Source organism: Macaca nemestrina, unplaced genomic scaffold (assembly GCF_043159975.1).
Source record: "Macaca nemestrina isolate mMacNem1 unplaced genomic scaffold, mMacNem.hap1 Scaffold_62, whole genome shotgun sequence".
Classification (NCBI taxonomy): Eukaryota; Metazoa; Chordata; class Mammalia; order Primates; family Cercopithecidae; genus Macaca; species Macaca nemestrina.
This window is the reverse complement of record NW_027257786.1, coordinates 194,161-212,372: the sequence shown is the minus strand read 5'-3', so window position 1 is coordinate 212,372 and position 18,212 is coordinate 194,161. Positions and strand designations below refer to the sequence as shown.

The following is an 18,212-nucleotide window of genomic DNA, read 5'->3' as shown; positions in this document are numbered from 1 at the left end:
GTCTCCTTGAACGTTGCCAGGTACATAAGCTTTGGCGGTTACCGTCTAGTGTCTGTGGGAGACCTAGAATTTGAACATTGTTGACTTTAGGACACACTCATTTTATAACACTCTACCTGTTCTCATCAGTAGGAAATATGCTGTGTCCTTTTTTCTTTTTTTTTTGAGAGGGAGTCTCGCTCTGTCGCCCAGGCTGGGGTGCAGTGGCCGGATCTCAGCTCACTGCAAGCTCCGCCTCCTGGGTTTACGCCATTCTCCTGCCTCAGCCTCCCGAGTAGCTGGGACTACAGGCGCCCGCCACCTCGCCCGGTTAGGTTTTTTTTTTTGTTGTTGTTGTTTTTTTTTTTTTTTTTTAAGTAGAGATGGGGTTTCACCGTGTTAGCCAGGATGGTCTCGATCTCCTGACCTCGTGATCCGCCCGTCTTGGCCCCCCAAAGTGCTGGGATTACAGGCTTGAGCCACCGCGCCCGGCCTTTTTTTTTTTTTTTTTTTTCCCCTTAATATTCTGTGTTGCTGTAACAGTAGTTGCAGCGGACGCTACTTCTGGTTCATGGTCATCACCAAACACAAGCTTCAGGAAACCGTGTGAAAAATGAAGGGGAAAGTGCTTTTCTGCAAAGGGCTTTTTTGAACATCTTGTTTTTTTCTGGAATATCTGTTTTGGTGTAAAACGTTTTCATATTTAGGGGTTTGTAACGTGTTTTATACTGGTTAGCTTTGAAACCCCATGTTTTTGCATGCCATGGGGCTGCTTTATCCTGTTATTCTATGATATAGCAGGTTGGCAAAACTATTGGTTATTTCACTTTAAAAACCAAAGCAGCTTACAGATTGAGTGTGATTCTTGTAAGAATTTAATTGTAAAATTGATTTGTGTTCAACAAGCTTACTGGAATGGCTAGATCCGTGGACAAAAAGATAAGAACATGTCAAGTCTCTGGGCCAGGAAGGACTTCCAAATAATACAAGTGATACACATTAATTTCTTAACAAAAGATTAGATTTAGTACATAACTGTTTAAAACCTCCATATTTTCTATTATAGCCATTCCACAGTGCCCATGGGGGTGGGCTGCAGGACTGCCTATGGAATCCAAGGTCTTTGGCCGTTGAGGTCCCTGCAATAAAATGGCATCGTGTTTGCATATGACATATGCACTTCCTCCTGCAGACAGTCATGTCAGGGTTGCTCGTAACAGCTATACCATGGACATACCATGCGAGTAATTGTTTAATGAATAATAAAGTCTGAACGCTTAGTACAAACACATTAAAAAATATGTTGATCTATGGTTGGTTGAATCCACAGGCCTGGAACCCGGGGAGAGAATACAAACTCTAGAAGCAAAACGAACGAAGCACTTGAGGTCAGCAGTGACGGGTGTGGGATCACACTGAATCTCATGTGTTTTGCTGTCTGTGTCACTGTGTCTCGTGTAAACGGGAATCATTTGTAGCTTAAGGTAAAATAGGTAACAGGAAACACTACAGAGTGGGCACGAAGGCGCGCCCCTCATTACCCCGTGTTACAGCCAAGCGTCTGCCTCCTAGGGAAGGATCTGTTCTGTGGGGAGACTAGATGTTGATGATTTCCGGATGTGTGAAGGGAAACTCCCTCCGAGAAGCGTGGCTTTGGCCGGAGCACATCAGACGAGAGTTAGCGTGGCATGGAGTTTCCACAGTGGCCCTCAGGCCTGCTGCTTCTCTCCTCTCCCCACCCCTGGCCCTGACTCTTACCAAGGGAGGCAAGTTCAGCTCCAGCTGAGCCCCGCACAGGGCTGTGGGTCTCTAGGGCAGGTGCCACCTTCGTCTGAACAGGCTGTGTCAGAGGAGGGTCTGGCTGTACTTGAGCTGTGAGAGATGCTCTCAGAGATCCAGCATCCTGAAAACCCAGGTGCTGAAGGTTCCTCCTCTTCCACCATCCTGCGGGGAAGGGGGTCTTATCCTGCTTCCCCTCAACCCAAGCTGACTTCTTGTCTGTTCTGTACACCTAGGTTTTCAGAGCAGTTATTGTTAATCATCTAGCAGACAAACAACCATAAGGTGACAGCCTGGGAGGGTAGACGGCGCTGGAAGGTAGTTTCCTGAATAACAGCGTTCAGTTTCCTGTTTTGCCATCATTTGACCCAAGGCCCCAAGATAATTGAAATATTGTCAGCCAAACACCGATTTTTTATCTGAGTTTTTTTTTTTTCTTTTTAAGTTATGGGTGCAAACTTATAACCAGGGACCTGACAAAAGAGAAGGATTTATTTGCAAAGTGAATGTCGGGGATGGTTGGCATTTGCCAACTCTGACTAGCAGGGACCCAGGCTGCTTCCGTTCTGCCGCCCGACTCCTGATCCTCCAGCTCCTGCCCCTGTTCCCACCAGCAGGAAGAGGAGCGGGAAGGTGCCTTTTCCCCTTTAAGGGGGTGAGGTGAGAGTTGCACCTGCCACTTAGCTAGTCCCTGGGGTGATTCTCCAGCATGGGTGGGAGTTGGGTTGGGAGGCCTGAGCCTCGTGAAGCTGGGGTTGCTGTTCCCTGAGCAGCAGGAAACTGGACTCTGGGAAGTGGGGTCAGAGGGTAGCATCCGCAGGAGGGGCCTCTCGTCCCGTTTGACATCTTCACTGCAAAAGGGGGTGTGGGCTTCATGGTCCATTGACAAATAGAACGTTACTTTTTTTTTTTTTTTGAAGCACATAGAACCCTAATTCCTTTGGCTTTTACTAAAGTGGCATTTTGTAATTCCACATGATTTCATTGATATACTCGCAGGAGAGAATGCTTCCTGTAAACCAGAAGGATCTCTGCGACAGTCCTCGATCCATAGAGAGTTCATTTTCCCAAGGTTATAGACACAGCCTTAGGAGGGGTTGAGGACACACTGCGGCAGCCTCAGGAGGTCCTGGACATGTGTCCAAGGTGTTTGGGGCACAACTTGGTCTTACACATTTTAGGGAGACGTGAGACATCAATACCTGTGAGACGTACGTTGGTTCAGTCTAGGAAGGATGGACGGCTCGAAGCGGGGAGGGATTTCCAGGTCACAGGTAGATCAGACAAATGCATTTCTGGTGCATCTTTCCAGAGGAAGCAGTCAGATCCGCATTTATCTCCGTGTGCAGATGGTGACTTTGAGTTCTGTCCTCTGTCCATGAGGAATTTCCTTGTGGATCGGTTGTGAGGGAGGTACGTGGCTTTTCCCCCCACCCCCAGTAGCTGTCTCTGTTAGGAAGAGCATGGGAGGTAGGTTTGGTCTAAGCTCTTCCTCACCTTGACGTCCCTTTAGCGTAGTGATTTTGGGGTCCTGAGATGTATTTTCAACTTCATGTTTCTGAATACACTGGCACTCTAAACAGTGTTGTAGGAGGCATCTAACTTACTTAGAAGAAGAAGAATATTTGGAAACACTTGAGCACCTTCGTCCTTGAGAGAACCAAGCCTTTGTTTAGTTTGCTTTGCCCTGAGGCTGTTACGCTGTCCCGGGCTGTGCGGCCTTAGAAAGCTGTGCCCCTGTGAGCTACTGCCTGTGGAATCTGGTGACTTTGAAGTTAATCCAGCAGCTACATATTTTGGAAAGCAGATTCCCTCTTAAAGTGTTGGTGATTATGATTCTAGCACTAGAATTTCAGTGTGTATTTTCCACCCTTCTTACTTTGTCTCCTCATACACTGAGATGCTGCTGCATTTGCTCTTAGGCTTCACGGAGGGAGGGTCAGTTCTGACCCTTTCTTAGATATTGACCTTGAACGGACAGAATCGAGATTCAGGAAAACTCTCGAGCTGTGAGAGTGTGCTGATATCTATGTAAGTGGGGTTCATGTGTCAAACTCAGGTTTAAGAAAAACCAATTCTAGGCTGGGCATAGTGGCTCACACCTGTCATCCCAGCACCTTGGGAGGCTGAGTTGGGCAGTTCACTTTTGAGCCCAGGAATTCAAGACCAGCCTGGGCAACATAGCAAGACCCTGACTCTACAAAAAATTAAATAGGACAGGTGATGTACACCTGTGGTCCCAGCTACTCGGGAAGGTAAGGCTGGAGGATGACCCAAGCCTGGCAGGTTGAGGCTGCAGTGAACCATGATAGCACCACTGTACTTATGGTGCACTGTGCCTGAGTGACAGAAGAACAACCACCCCCACACACACAAAATATCAATTAATGCAGTGGCCAGTTCTGCTGGGACCACCTGTTAAGACTACTCTGGGTCTCATGGTTTGAGAAGCGTCTGTCCGGGGTCGAGAGGGAGTAGCTTGAGGGCCTAGAAGCCAGTTCTTGTGGTTGAGCGTGATTGCGGGTGTGGAGTTGGGGGCAGGGCTCTCCACGGCATGAGTGGGTAAATGGATAGGCTTCCAGGACGAGCCCCTGTGACTTTGCCTGGTTTACATCCGTCCAATACAAATCCACAGGCTCTTACTCTAGAAGCTTCTGCAGGGCCTGATGGACTGGCCTGGGGACAGAGGGTGCCCTCAGAGCCTCATGGTGCCGTCTGGTTTAGGAAGAGCACTTAGTCACCTAGATCTAGGATTTATGGCACTACAAGGGGACTCCTCACACTCGGAGCAGCATCCATCTGCATTCTAGACTTGGTTCTAGGCAAAGAATTTTGGAGCCTGTTGGTACCCTGTGTTCTGTTTATGTGTAAAACAAGTTAGAGTTATAACTAGTTAAAACCTATCTTTAAAATTTTGTCACAGAATATGGCAGTTGTGGTGGAGCCTGGCCAGAGACCCCCACACTCAGACGCTGTTGCTTGCTGGAGTTGCAGGCGTTGCCTGCATCGGCTGCCCCTCCCGGCGTGTCTGTGTTCTTGACACGGACGCCCATCGAGGCTCGGCCTGTGAGAATCGTGCCACCGTTTGTCTCCGTGTTCCTCTGAGGTTCCGCAGACTTCACGGTCCCGTGGCAGAGCGTACGGTATCTGCTTGCATCCTGATTTCCCCAAACCCCAGGACAGACCAAGAGTTCCTTACACACAACTGCAGAGGGCCCCGTGGCGTGGATTTGCAGAGACACAGCCTTTCCCCAGCTTGGCCTTCGTCTCCAGAGTTGGCTTTAGGGTGATAGAAGCTTCCTTCAGACTGGGGGGCCTTGAAGCTTTGGTGCTAGGAATTCGGTGACCAGCACGGATGATACCCCGTTTCTCTGCATTTGTAGCAATAGTTGTTAACACGACCACGAGATGTACAGAGGAAGGAAAAAGGAGGTTTTATTTTCAGAGTAACACTCTGTGCTTTGGGAAATGTGGTCTTGGGGGAGCTGTAAGCACACGCCCCTCAGGAGGAGAGGAGGCCGCGGCATTACACGTTCCGGGGTTTGTTGGCTGTGTGTGTTCATCGGGCTCAAGGAATGTCTGAACGTTTACAGGGAAAGTGGGGTTTGTTCATCCGGTTCGTACAATGTCTGAACACTTACAGGGAAAGTCTAGCACACATGCAGTGAGTTAACCTGTAACATCCATGTTCGCCTTGGGGCAAGTGTAACATTTGAAATGAGGTGGACTGGGCGTGTCATGTACAAAGGTGAGCTGTTGGGCGCAGACGTTTATGCGCAGCCTCAGTCACAGCCAGGACTGGCTCAGGGTCTGCAGCCTGTGGCAGGAAAGGACACTCATCAGGCCATTCTGTCCAGTCGGGGCTGCCGGCAGGGTCCCAGGGTGGGGCTGTCTGGTCGACCGGCATCTGGAGTCCACCCAGGTCCAGTGGGCAGCGTTCCTCTAAACCAGGCTTCTGATTGTGGAGACTTCATGCTGGTTAACACACTGTACAGGAGTAATGTTGTGGGGCTTTGGGGTCCACCTTCCCTATGATGCCGGTTACATTTCTCTCCGGACCTCACAGCCACAGAGATTGCACCTCGTCTGACAGCAGGGGGTGCCATGTTGACATAGTAATTTATTGTATTAACCTTTTTATTACTATTTTAATAACTTTTTTTTTTCTTTTTAAAGAGATAGGGTATTGCTGTGTTACTCAAGCCAGTCTTGAACTCCTGGCCTCAAGCAATCCTCCCACCTCGGCCTCCCAAAGTGCTGGGCTTATAGACGTGAGCCAGTGCGCCCAGCCTACAGCCACGTTTTTAAAACTCAGCAGTTTAAAAATCCTATTCCTTTTACCCCCTCAAGCAGGCTGGTTGGCCTTGTGCAAACTGGGGGGTCACGATCTTAGCCCCCCTTTTATTTTTCCCTTTGGCCTCAAATTCTGATGAGAACAGCAGTTACAAAATGGGCTTTAGGTGGTCCTTCCGTTAATAAAGCCAGAATTCTCACCAGTTAGAGGTGTCTGTCCCCAGGATTCCAGAAAGCTGTTTTGAATCAAGCCCGTAGCAAATAAGTAAGGAACTAAACTCTTGGTCCTCTGCTTAGTACCAGGGGAATGGGTTAGTTGCTGATACCCTTTGATCTGTGCTCACGTGCTGCATCTCATCACGGGAAGCAGAGTCGCCCTGTGGAATAAAGCCCGGCTCAAGGTGGCGCGTCGAGACGCTTGGGGCTGTCAGTCCCTTATACAGCGGCAGACTTGGAGACTCAGTATTGCGTGCAGAGCCCAGGCAACAGGAGGGCATCCACCTTAGAGACCACATGGACGGTCGGCAAGGTGGATGTCCGGGCATATGGCCTTGACAGGCCCACTGCGAGGTGAATTAGGAATTCGTTAGCAAAGAAATCAAACTCGCCTTTGGGTCCCAACTACTTGGAAGGTTGAGGCAGGAGGATTGCTTGAGGCAGAAGGTCAAGGCCGCGATGAGCCATGATTGTAATACTGCACTCTGGACTGGGTGACACAGCGAGACTCCAAGTCAAAAAAAAAAAAAAAAAAAAAAACAAAAAAAACAAACCTTACTCTTCATAGCAAGAGGGAGAATTTATCCAAGTAACTGAAACAAAATCTTAGACGATGTAATTTCAGTGGCTAAGTGAGCTGTCCAGCCCACGTGGCTGGCTCACAGCGCAACAGAGCCAGGTGCTGCTGCAACTGCCCCCCAACCCCGATCGCTTGTGGACATTTTCTGTTTTCCCATATCTCCCTTTTGGATACGTAGCTCGCTACTTTATAGCTAAGCATCAGTAAAACAGGTTGTCTATTTTGAAAAGTAACTATTTTGTCTTTTAAGGACAGAAAATGAAGCAGGTGACAATAGCATGGCAACCTGGTGAATAGATTTAGAGGAATATTTAATACTTGGCACCACTCTGATCCCTTCTTCTCTCATGCTTAGTTACAGCTACCGCCTTCTAGGACAAAACACTTTCAGCTCTGTGAGTAGGAATTAAACATATTCTAAATCAGAAGTTTTAGTTAAGCAGTATTTTATGTGAATGCCCAGATCCTAAGTGTTCACTGTGCTGGTGTGTGGTGTTGAAGAAGGAACGAGGGCTTGGGGCCACGTCTATGGTGCAGCGTCCGGGTTCCCATATGTGAGATGAGGGCCATGAGACACGGCCTGGAAGGTTCAGACTGTGGGATTGAATGGATCTACCCAGTCCTGGAAAGCCTCAAGTCTAACTTGACTTGGGCTGGTTTTAGGGAGATGCTGGCAGCGCTGTCCACACAGGTCACTGGGAAGGGCTCTGGCACCGTCCCCGTCAGGTGTCTCATGATCAGCCCAGCTTGCTCATCTCAGAAGCTGTTGGTCGTGTTCTCGTTCCTGTTGTTCGTTGCGTGTTATTTAGGTTCTGTTCATGTGGGGACCTAGGAAGTTCCACAGTGAGAGGAGAGCCGCTGAGCCGCCTTCCTGCCTGGACACCAGCCCCACGGAGGACCGTAACTGCTTGAGGTTGGCTTCTGCCCCCGGCCTCACCTGTGGAGGCATTGATGCAGTGGTACTTTCTAAGCTCCTGGGGCACACAGTGCTGTTGTGTGGATCCACAGGCCACTGTGGCGTCCAAGCACGTGCTCCCGGAGGAGAGGACTCTGCGGGCACTGATAGTGGGAGCTGGCTGAGAGTCCAGCGAGTTGAGACTCCCTGTGACGTGCACAGCTGCCATCTGCACAGCCCCTCCTGACGCCAAGATGGTTGTGCGATAAATGCACAAAGCACATCTCCAGCAAAAAGCCGCCGAGTGTCCACATCCAGGATATCCACCACGGTGGCCTTTTGGTGTTAATACGATGAATGTGAGCAGCAGGTGGTCTGCATTGAGTGTGACTGTGCCACTGCAGTTTTGTTCTCATGTCTTGATGAGCATGAACGGTTCCTGACAAGGGTAGGTAAGGATGCTGTGACCTGAGACTCTGCAGTATTGTAGCTTGAGGAACCAAGGAGTTTTTCTGTCTTGCAAACCTGTCAGGGAGGATGTTCCAGGCTGGTGACTGCTCCATGAGGTATTCGGAGATCCAGGTTTCTTCCCGACCCCTGCTCTGCGTTCCCAGGGACACGGCTGTCCTTGCCGTGGTTGGGAATGGGTGATTGCCATGCTGGCGGGGGAGGCTTAAGGTGAGAGTGGCCCTGATTTACCTAATCTACATAATGACAGGGAGCCTGGGAGTAAAGTGTAGCCATGGCCTGGAGGATGGATGATGGATGTTGGTGAACGACTGGCTGCACTCACCGCAGCTGGCCCAGGAATGGGGAAGGATGGCTGAGTATGCCGTTCAATGGTACCTGGTTCTTTCAGATTTGACTTCCTTATGGATTTTCTGCTGTGAAGAGGAGAGAGCCTGTGGTTCTAGGCCAAGCATCTCACTCATCTCATAGCATCTTGTATCCCTCAGCCAACATTTATGTCAAGTTTTAGAAGTCCTATCAAACTGGCAAGCATTTCTCAATTTGGTTTAACCATTGGATTTTATATCTGTGTCTGCATGCCTATTTTACATCTATGTGGTTATTTGACACTCTCTAATACCTTTGTAATAGGTTCTATTTGGTGGAAGTTACTTTCAACAAACCCTTGCTGCTACTTGAATTTTCAAGGTTGCAAGTAGAAAGGAGAGAATAAAAACCACATCTTCTCTAATTTTAAAATGTGTTGTTTCTCAAATCACACCAGAAGTACAGATATTACAAATTACAAAAGCAGCCAGAATCAAGGTTAAGAGATTTCTGGGCGATTCTGGCTAATCAGCAGTATTTGCTGAGGTGTGTGCAGCAGAGCAACATGCCAAAACGCCCGGGACGGGGGAGAGATGGGAGGCCAGGCTGTGACTTCGGAGGTGTGTTGCCTCAGGGAGAGGAGCTAGATGTAGAGAGGATAAATGGCCACAGGTGTGACCACCGCCATCCTTGCCGCGGTACGGAGGCCTTTCTACAGGGGCCTTTGTGAGCTGAGTTAAAAATCGAAATTGAGAGAGTGCAATGCATTCTCAGTTTTTAAAATAAAATGCTAATAGAGAACGTTTTGTTTGTAAGAATGTAAAATGTTACATCTTTGTTTAGAATTTAAGAATAATAATTTGCTTCTGAGACCTTTGTGACTGAGATTTGAAATCTTAAGTATAGTTTTTTCTTCCATGTTTTATACATATGCACGTATACACATATATGTAAGGTATATAAAAGGAAAATAAGCATATCTGTATTCACATTTATATACACTTCCATAATGTGTATACTTCCAGTCACACTTAGGTCTAAGAGACTATGACTTGACTTGATAACCATGAGAGGGTAATCGCGCCTCCCGCGTTCCAGGCCTCACACAGCTCGTGCCAGGTTTTGGAAGCAGGAGTTTGTCTGCAGCCTCTTCGGGAAGCATGTGGTTGCCAGGATTGCCTAGAGCTCCAGGCTGTCTCCAGTCCCAGCCTCCCTGGGATAGAAGCTGCCCTACCAGGGGCCTGGACATGGACGTTAGGGCCTGGAGCCAGGGACCGCTCCTGAAGCGGGGGGCTCTCCTCACGGCTGGGCATGAGAACCGAGGATAGGAGGCGGAACCAGCCTCGGGCCAGTGCACGGCCTCCCTGAAGTGCTTGCGGGAAGCCCCAGCTGCACTTTGCTGACCCCATAGACAGCACCTCACTCTGTGAGATCCCCCTGGCCCACCCCTCAGGTTCCTAAAATGATGAAGGTTTCCTGAGCTGTGAATTTTTAGGTCTAGGCTAAAAAGTCCTGGGACAGGCTCACAGGGTTCTTTATGTAGAAATGATGAGTGTGCTGGTGACTCAGAGCAGGCACTGCACCCTCACTCCAGGGTCCTTCGTGCCAGGTGGAAACGAGCGTGTGGGTCACCCAGAGTCCCTGCATCCTCACTCCAGTCACTGCTCTTTGGTTTCTTAATTAAAAGCCTAAAAGCCTTGATAATGAAAATGCATTCTCCCCAGAGAGTCGAGTTTCCGGTTATGGAGGCTCACCTGTAAATGCCGTGCCAGGTCAAATATGCTGAGATCTGGGCCAGGTCCTGCTTCCTGCTCACGGCCAAAGCAGGTACTTCATTTGGGAGGTGACCCAGGGAGATATCTGAGAGGCCAGCCGGTCCCCGAGGGATGAATCCGCTGGCCTTCACACTCTGCTCCGGCCTCCATCAGCTCCTTTCTACCTGCAAACTGCCAGCTTTGACGTTGCCATCATTGGAGATATGTTAGGGACTTAGTATGGGTTGACACCCATAGGACCAGCAGATCGTGGAAAGGTGGGAACCAGGGCTGGGAGGGTGGTGACCACGGCCAAACTGAGAACCGTGGTGGGCTGGGAGGTCCATCTTCTGTCTAAAGTGTTTTTCAAAATATAAAACATAGTGTCTCAGGAGCATGAGAGGGCAGGCCACAGACGGGGAGAACGCATCTGTAAAAGACTCATCTGAGAAAGGCTGTTATCCAAACCGTGCAAGGAACTCTCAAAACTCAACAAGAAAATGAACAACCTGATTAAAAATGGACCAAAGACCTGGACAGATACCCCAACAAAGAAGATACACAGATGGCAAATCTACACGTGGAAAGATGGCCCGCGTCTTATGTCATAGGGCGAGGCGTCACTGTGCACCCATCGGCCTGGCCAAAACCTGAACTCCGACACCACCACGTGCTGGTGGGTGTGTGGGCATCAGGACCCTCACTCATCGCTGGAGGAAGTGGGGCAGCTCCTGTGGGAGGCAGCATGGCGGTTTTCCATGGAACTAAGCTCTCCGACCACAGGAGCAATCACAGTTCTGGCCGTTTACTCGGAGGAGCTGAAAGTTTACTTCCATGCGGAAATGTGCACACAGACGTTGACAGCAGCTTTATAATTGCCAAAACTAGAAAGCAACCAAGATGCCCTTCAGCAGGTGAATGGATAAACTGTGGTATGTCAGATACTGGGATATTATTCAGCACTAAAAAGAACTGGACCCCTAAGCCATGAAGACAAGGAAGGATCTTTAATGCATGTTGCTAAGTGAGACTCCAATCTGGAAAGGCTGCCTGCTGTCTGAGTCCAACCACAGCACAGTCTGGAAAAGGCAAAGCTGTGGAGACAGTCAGTCAGTCAGTGGCTGCCAGGGGCTGGGGAAGGGAGAGATGAATGGGAGGAGCATAGGGGATATGGAAGGTGGGAAACAACTCCAGGTGGGGCTTTCATGGGGGATGCATGCCGTTCCACGTCTGTGAAACCCACAGAGTGAGCAGCAGCAGGCCGAGTCCTCGTGTGAGCTGTGGACTGTGGGTGGTGGTGCCGTGTTGATGCGGGTCTGTCGGTCGTAGAGACATGCTGGTCTGGTGAGGGCAGGAGAATGATGGAGGCTGTGCCTGTGCTGGGAAAGGAGATAGGTGAGGACTCTCTGTACTTTCCTCTTGATTTTGCTATGAACCAAAAACTGCTTTTAAAAATGTCTATTGAAAAGACAAAAGAGTGCTGGCCAGACAACATCTGTGTGAGGGTGTGGCCTGTGTTCTACATTCAGAATTTCCGTTAGAATACACACATCTAAATTTTTCAAAGTTAAACCTTTGCATTAAGTAACTCGCTACCAAGTTACAGTATCAGCTTGAGCGCTGCCAGGATGGCCAGGATCCTGTATCCTGACAGGCTTCTCCCCTTGCAGGTGCAGTTGACGTCCATGGCCACATCCCAGTAAGCAGCAGGGCTGGAATCAGGAGTCAGGCTTTGCGGGACAGAGAGGAAGTGAGATCTGTAAGCACGTGGCTGAGGGCCGGCAGGGGGTAGCCCATGGCAGGGGGCCGGCAGGGATGACTTTTTGACCAGTTTTCCTTATCGCTGAGGCCTTCCTAGACTTGGGGAGTTGGAGTCCCCACTCTCGGGTGCCTCAGAAACCAAAGGCTGCTCGTAATCCTCAAGTTCCAGATGCCTCAGGGGAGGTACCTGGGTTGTTGGGTGCAGTTCCGTTATTTGCTGCTCGGTGGGATTTGCCCACAGCATTTCTGGTTGTTTTTAAGAGCTGATGTTTGAGCTGCTTATAATCACATATGGATGTCGATCTACCAGTAAAAGTTAAGAGCAGAATTTTAGTTCAAAGAGTTGTGAAAATGCTCAAGGTCGTGTACTAATGTATACATTACATTTGTGGAAATATCTAAAAGTCCAGGATTTATATTAAACACTTCTCTTGATTTTTGTGATATCTACCTGTCATTTTTCCATTTGATTAATAGATGTCAGAGGGCTTAAATTTTGATTGCCTGAATTCACTGAAACTAAAACTTCTTACATCAAATGTAATTGAACTGAACGTAGCCAACAGTGCATGCTTTTATAAGTACTGATTAAAATATATATAAAAACACATATCCATGAATATGCAGATGGGGGCAACATGTTAAACCGTGGAAGTAGAATTAGTATTCTTTGTTTTCTGAGAAGACAAATTTTTAAAAAGCTAAGGGGTCTTATAACTTTCTAGTTTCCAACTTATTTGCCCTAAAGTGGAAGATTGACAGCAGCAGAAGAGGAGATCCTGCGCCAGTGCAGGCTCTGGGAGAAGCGGGGTGAGTGCTGGAAGGAGCTGGCTGGAGGCAGAGCCAGGGACGTGCTCAGACAGGCCAGGACGGCCTCAGGGCACGCAGCTCAGTGAGTGAGAAAAGGTTCACATTTCTTGGAGAGCCCTTGTCTCTGCCCACGGAAAACCCAAACTCCTTCCAACGGGGATGTGCATCTCATGTAAAAGTTGTTACTCCCAGAAAGAAAGCCAGTGGATGTAGAAATTTTATGTATGCAGAAATAATTTCAAATTTGTTTCTAACCTTATCCTTTTCTTCCCCCGTCTTAATGTGTGGTGACTTTCTGCAGGTGACGCACACATCTTAGGAGAGCGCTGTATTTCAGTTGCTGTTGGCTCTGATGTGACTTTGTGGTGTCCGATGTTCTGGTTCTGAGATTCTGCCCAGAACGTGGCTCCTCCCTGCTGAGCGTTGCTTGTTGAAGGCCCGTGTGGAAACTTTCCCTGTAAGCTCGTTGACCGCAGCAGCCTTGGTTCAGAAATCTTTAGACGTCCTGAGACTCCACACAACCTTCTAAACTTTCTAACGTGACCTTTTCATTTTACTGTTCCCCACTAACTCAGATGTTTTCCAGAATGTAAGTAATCTGCTGCATGCAGGGCGGGGAGTGCCCTCCGTTGGCTCTGGGGAGAAGCATCGCTGTTTCTCCGGGTGGAGCTTCCCGCCCACCATGGTGTGCTCCAAGACGCAGCAGGGTTCCTTTGGCAGAAGTAACCGTCGAAGGCCCGTGTCTCCGTGGCATGGTGGCTGTGGGTATGCGGCCTCGCGGCCATACCGGCCCCTCCCCATCAATGGCACCACGGAGAGGAGCAGGGGGAGGCCTGGGATCTGTCTCCAGAGTCACAGCTGTGCTTCCGAGACTGCGTCGTCCGTATGTAACTAGACATGCAGAGAAAGTGTTGGAGATCAGCAGGAGACGGTGTCTGTCCCTAATGAGCTCAGGCATGCCCTTGAGAGGGTCAGGTTTCTGTGCGGCTGATCTGGACTCAGCCTGGCTGTGGCAGTGCAGGTGACTGCTGGGCTTTGGCAAGGCTGCACCCACTGTCCGTCTGAAATGGCCCCCTTCCCTAGCTCACGGTGCCAACTGGGTGCCCAGGCCTGTGTATGTGTCGGGGAAGGGGTGGGTGGGGTTCCTACTTTATTGCCGTATCCAATGGCACGCGGGGTCAGCACTCAGGAAACATGTGCTGTGTGGGTCAGCGATTGAGTTCAGAAACCTGGAAAATTCAGCAGTGTAGGCTTTGGGCATGACCCGTCCAGCCTTGGGGCTCTTTCTCTCTCTGAATTTCCTTCCATGGCATCCTCCTCATCCCAGGGGCCCCTGTCCCCGTATGGCTGTTGGCAGCTTCACAGGTTCCTCTGCCTCCCCTCCCAGGCCCTGGTGTGGCTGGGACAGCTAGTGGCTGTGCAGACCCCACAGCCAGTAGATCGTTGGTGCCAACGCCTTGGGCCTGGGTTACCTGAGTCAAGGACTCCAGTACATGGCTGAGCTCACCCCGAATGTCTGGATCAGAAGGCCTTGGGTTGCAGAAAGGTGGGAGTTCGATATCGAAGGACAGCCTCCAAAGCAGAAGGGGAAATGGCTGTGCTGGATGGGCAGCTAGAAGAGTCTGTGCAGAGCCTGGGACCCAGTGCAGACACACAGCTGACATGGGCAATGCAGTGACACGGCCACCGTGGAAGTGGGCAAAGTTATAGGCTTCAGATCGATATGGAGGGGCTGGTCTAAAACAATCCTCTGTTTCGTTTAATCCTAACAATTGCTGGCTTACAGGGTGGGGGGAGTGAGATCTGTGGTGGCCGCGAGGAGAGACAGGGATTTTAATTAAACCCCTCTTTCTGGGAGAGGGGAGTAGCCGTTTCTGTAGGGCAGTGAGCATCGTCATCTCAGGCAGCTCAGGCTGCTGTAATGAAACATCATTGACTGAGTGGCTTATGAACAACAGGAATTTGTTTCTCACAGTTCTAGCGGCTGGAAGGCAGGATCAGGGTGCCGCACGGGTGGATTCTGGTGTGGGCTCCTTCCTAGTTGGCACACACCTTCTCTCTGGCCCTGACACAATGGGAGGGTGAGGGATTTGCTGGGCCCCTTTCTGAGGCACAAATCCCATTCAAGGGTCTCCAGCCTCGGGAACTCATCACCTCCCAAAGACCTCCTAACAGCATCACATTGAGGGTGAGGATTTCAACCTGTGTTTTGGGGGGCAGGCAGGCAGTTCGTAACCTTCACCCTCTTTGTGTATTTCTGACTCAACATTGAGTCTGCCTTTGGCTCTCCAGGGGACAGAGCCTGTGTGGACACTGAGCAAGGTCAGAGCTGCAAGCATGTACACATCGGGGGCAAGGGAGCTGCCAGGGGTGTGAGAAGGGGGTTTCAGTGTCAATCGGAGCTGCTTTCCTGGCAAATGTACTCATAAGCTATCCTGGCAACATTTGCTTTTCATGAAGAGTCGATGAGGCAGTGGGGGCAGCAGGCAGTGTTGCCAGAAGCTTGGAACTGATGGGCAGCAGAGAAGGGGCAGAGGCCATGACCTTGGGGTGGTCAGCAGTGCCAGGTGTCTGCCCTCCAGGTCTCAAGTCTGTGATTGTGCAGAGACTGAGCAGACCGGGGCTTGCCGGCCAGTGTGGCTCTCATGCAGGTGATTATCGGGGTTGCTTTCTATGTAATGTTCCCTCAACCCCATCCCCCCCCCCCACCAATTTCTGTAACTAGCAGAAATGATGCTGCGTTTCCTTGATGAAGCCTTGAGTTTCCTGTGGAGATGTAGGAATAGCACGATTTGGCTCACGTCAAAATACTTTGCAGTGAAGCTGCACGGAAGAGGATTCTAGGCTTCCATTTGACGTTTTCAACAATGCCTGAGTGTTACAGGACCGTCTTGCTTGTTAAAAAGCACCAGATGAAAAAGGCTACTGGTTAATAAAGGAGACTTTTTACATTAGCACAGAGAGGGTGGCTTGAGATAAATTCAGCGTAACGTAGGTGTGTTTGTAAGCCGTCAAAAGGACCATCTCTCTGCTGGCGACACATGTTTTCCGGTATTGGTTTTGTTCTGAAAAAGGATGACTGGCATTCGGCAGAGTCATTCCAGAATTCACCTGGAAGGTGTCCACATGGTGCCTTTTCTCCTGACATTCTGGGCACCACGAGGAATCATTCCTGTCTTCAGCACTAGCAGGAGACTTTTCCTGAACACCTGCTCCTCTTTGGCGTTGTGGGTGTGAAGGGGTCAGAGTGAGCCTGTCTTCATGGAGCTTTCAGACACCATGGGGATAGTGTGGCACAAGTGTCGGGCTCAGGGGGGACAGAGGCTTTCCCCCAGAAAACAGCTGCCGATTCCAGGATGGTCCTAGACCCCTCCTCCCTCTGTTCCTCTGCGTCATGTTTGAATTAGGGCTGTTCTATCGTAGCGGGGGTGTCATGTTAACTGGAAGTGTGCTTTTTTACTGGGCAGTAAGTAAATTAATGGTACATTTTCCAAGGACAGCGAGGTTTGATTTGATGAATCCAGTGGGGGAAAGGAGAAGGGGCTTGGCTGTGTGGGGATGTGTGTGATGGGAGCAGAATGGAGCAGCCATGCAGGCTGTTGGGATGGAGGGGCCACGCCCGCATTTCCATGGGGTCCGTCGCTGTTTGTGCCACTAGACCTGAACCTCTGTCTCTACAGTAGTAACGCATCATTCACGTCCCAGCAGGCCAAGTCCTCAGGAAAATGGGGCCAAAAAGTAGAAAACCATGACCGTAGAAGGTAACAGCACATGACTGAGCTTTCTGGGTGGTGCGTCCTTGTGATAAAAACAGTCCTGAGCTGAACACCAGAATGAAAACGAACCGTCCTCCGTGCTGAAGTCGGAAGAGGTGTGCTTGGCTATCCACAGTGCCTGCCTGTTTGGGCGGTGATTACTGCAGGTCACACGTGCTGTACAGGAGGAGGGCAGTGAACTCTGGAGCCAGGCTGGCCGGGTGCAAGTCCCAGCTCCATAGCCAGCTCTGTGATCTGGGACAATTCACCTATGTCCTCTGCCTCTCGGTTTCCTCCTCTGTAAAAGGGGGGTAATAGTCGCATCTATCTGAAAGGGCTATGTGAGAATTAAACGACCTTGTAAATGTAAGGGGCTGAGAACAGTATCTGCTCTTGGTGAGCAGAAGGATGACCAGGAGGTGACCAGAAAAATACCCCTTTTGAAGCCTCAATACTGTTCCATAGTGAGCAAAGACACAGCTCCTCTATGGACGAAGCCATTAATAGTCGATCCTGGCAGGCAGAGTGCAGATTCCTTCGAATCAGAAATTTGAACTCGGGCCAATGACTGCTGTACTGATTGAGTAAATCTTAGGATTTGTTGTTAATGGTAAAGTCTACAAAAACAGAAACAGTCTGAAGGAGTTGGAGAGGGTGTGGGCTCAGCTGCAATCTCTCCTCCCAAGGCCGTTGGTTAACATCATCTCCAGCCCTGTGGAAAGACGGCAGCAGTGAAGAAAATGTCAGACAAACATTTGGTGTGTTTGTACACTTCTCCCAGAAATCCTAAATGCTTTGCATGTTTCAGCTAATAATTCATTAAAATGGATTATGCTGACCATTTTATAACCTACTTCACTGCTCTCCTGTCTAAATCCATCCCTTTGTGACACATTTTTTACACTTGGCTCATTTTTTCAATTGTGTTTGCTGTCTTACTGCCATGTAAAGGATAAACGTGCATGTCTATGTTGATTTGACTGAGACAGCTAATGCTAAATGTCTCTGTTCCTTGAAGGTTGACTTGTGATGGTGTCATTTAAGTCTCTTACTTTTTCCCCTTGAGTCAGCAAAATATTCCATGTTACTTTGAGCAAAACTTGCTCACTAGTGTTATGGAGGGTATAAAAGCAAATGGAATAAGTTTCCTGCCTTCAGGAGGATTGAAATCTCAAAGTCGGTATGACAGCATGGATGGGAGTAAGCTCAGTTTGCAGCTTTTAAAACATGGAATCTTTCCTCTGCCACTTTTAATGGTGAGACCCTGAGCAAATCATTTCCACAAGCATCAGGCTCCCCATCTATGACATGGAAGTAAAAATAGCAATCTTGACAAAATTGTGATGACTACAGACGTGTACCTAACCTCTTATTTACCGCCTCCCGATAGAAGATATTGTAACTCATCCCATTTGAGAGCAGGTGGTGATCACCCCATCCTGTGAGATTCAAGTATAATAATTATCTGGAATCCCCCATCTGCAGGTGAGGAAGACCCAGCAGCCCTCACAATGTCTTCTGGAAACTGGATTTTGTTTGAAGGGTGAACTGACTCCAAGTTTCTTCTGTTTTCACGTATTGTCCTTCCTACGTGTCTCCTGGGGTTTTTCCCG

The 18,212-nt window shown here is 49.4% G+C and overlaps 1 long non-coding RNA gene across 1 annotated transcript in view; it reads right to left on the bottom strand.

Moving 5' to 3' along the window:
• The window catches only part of LOC139361568 (uncharacterized), a 194,702-nt gene that overhangs the window by 12,949 nt on the left and 163,541 nt on the right, over nt 1-18,212 (bottom strand). The window contains exon 3 of the long non-coding RNA XR_011619120.1: nt 10,274-17,311. This is a non-coding gene — a long non-coding RNA (uncharacterized lncRNA). The remainder of the gene's footprint in view (nt 1-10,273; nt 17,312-18,212) is intronic.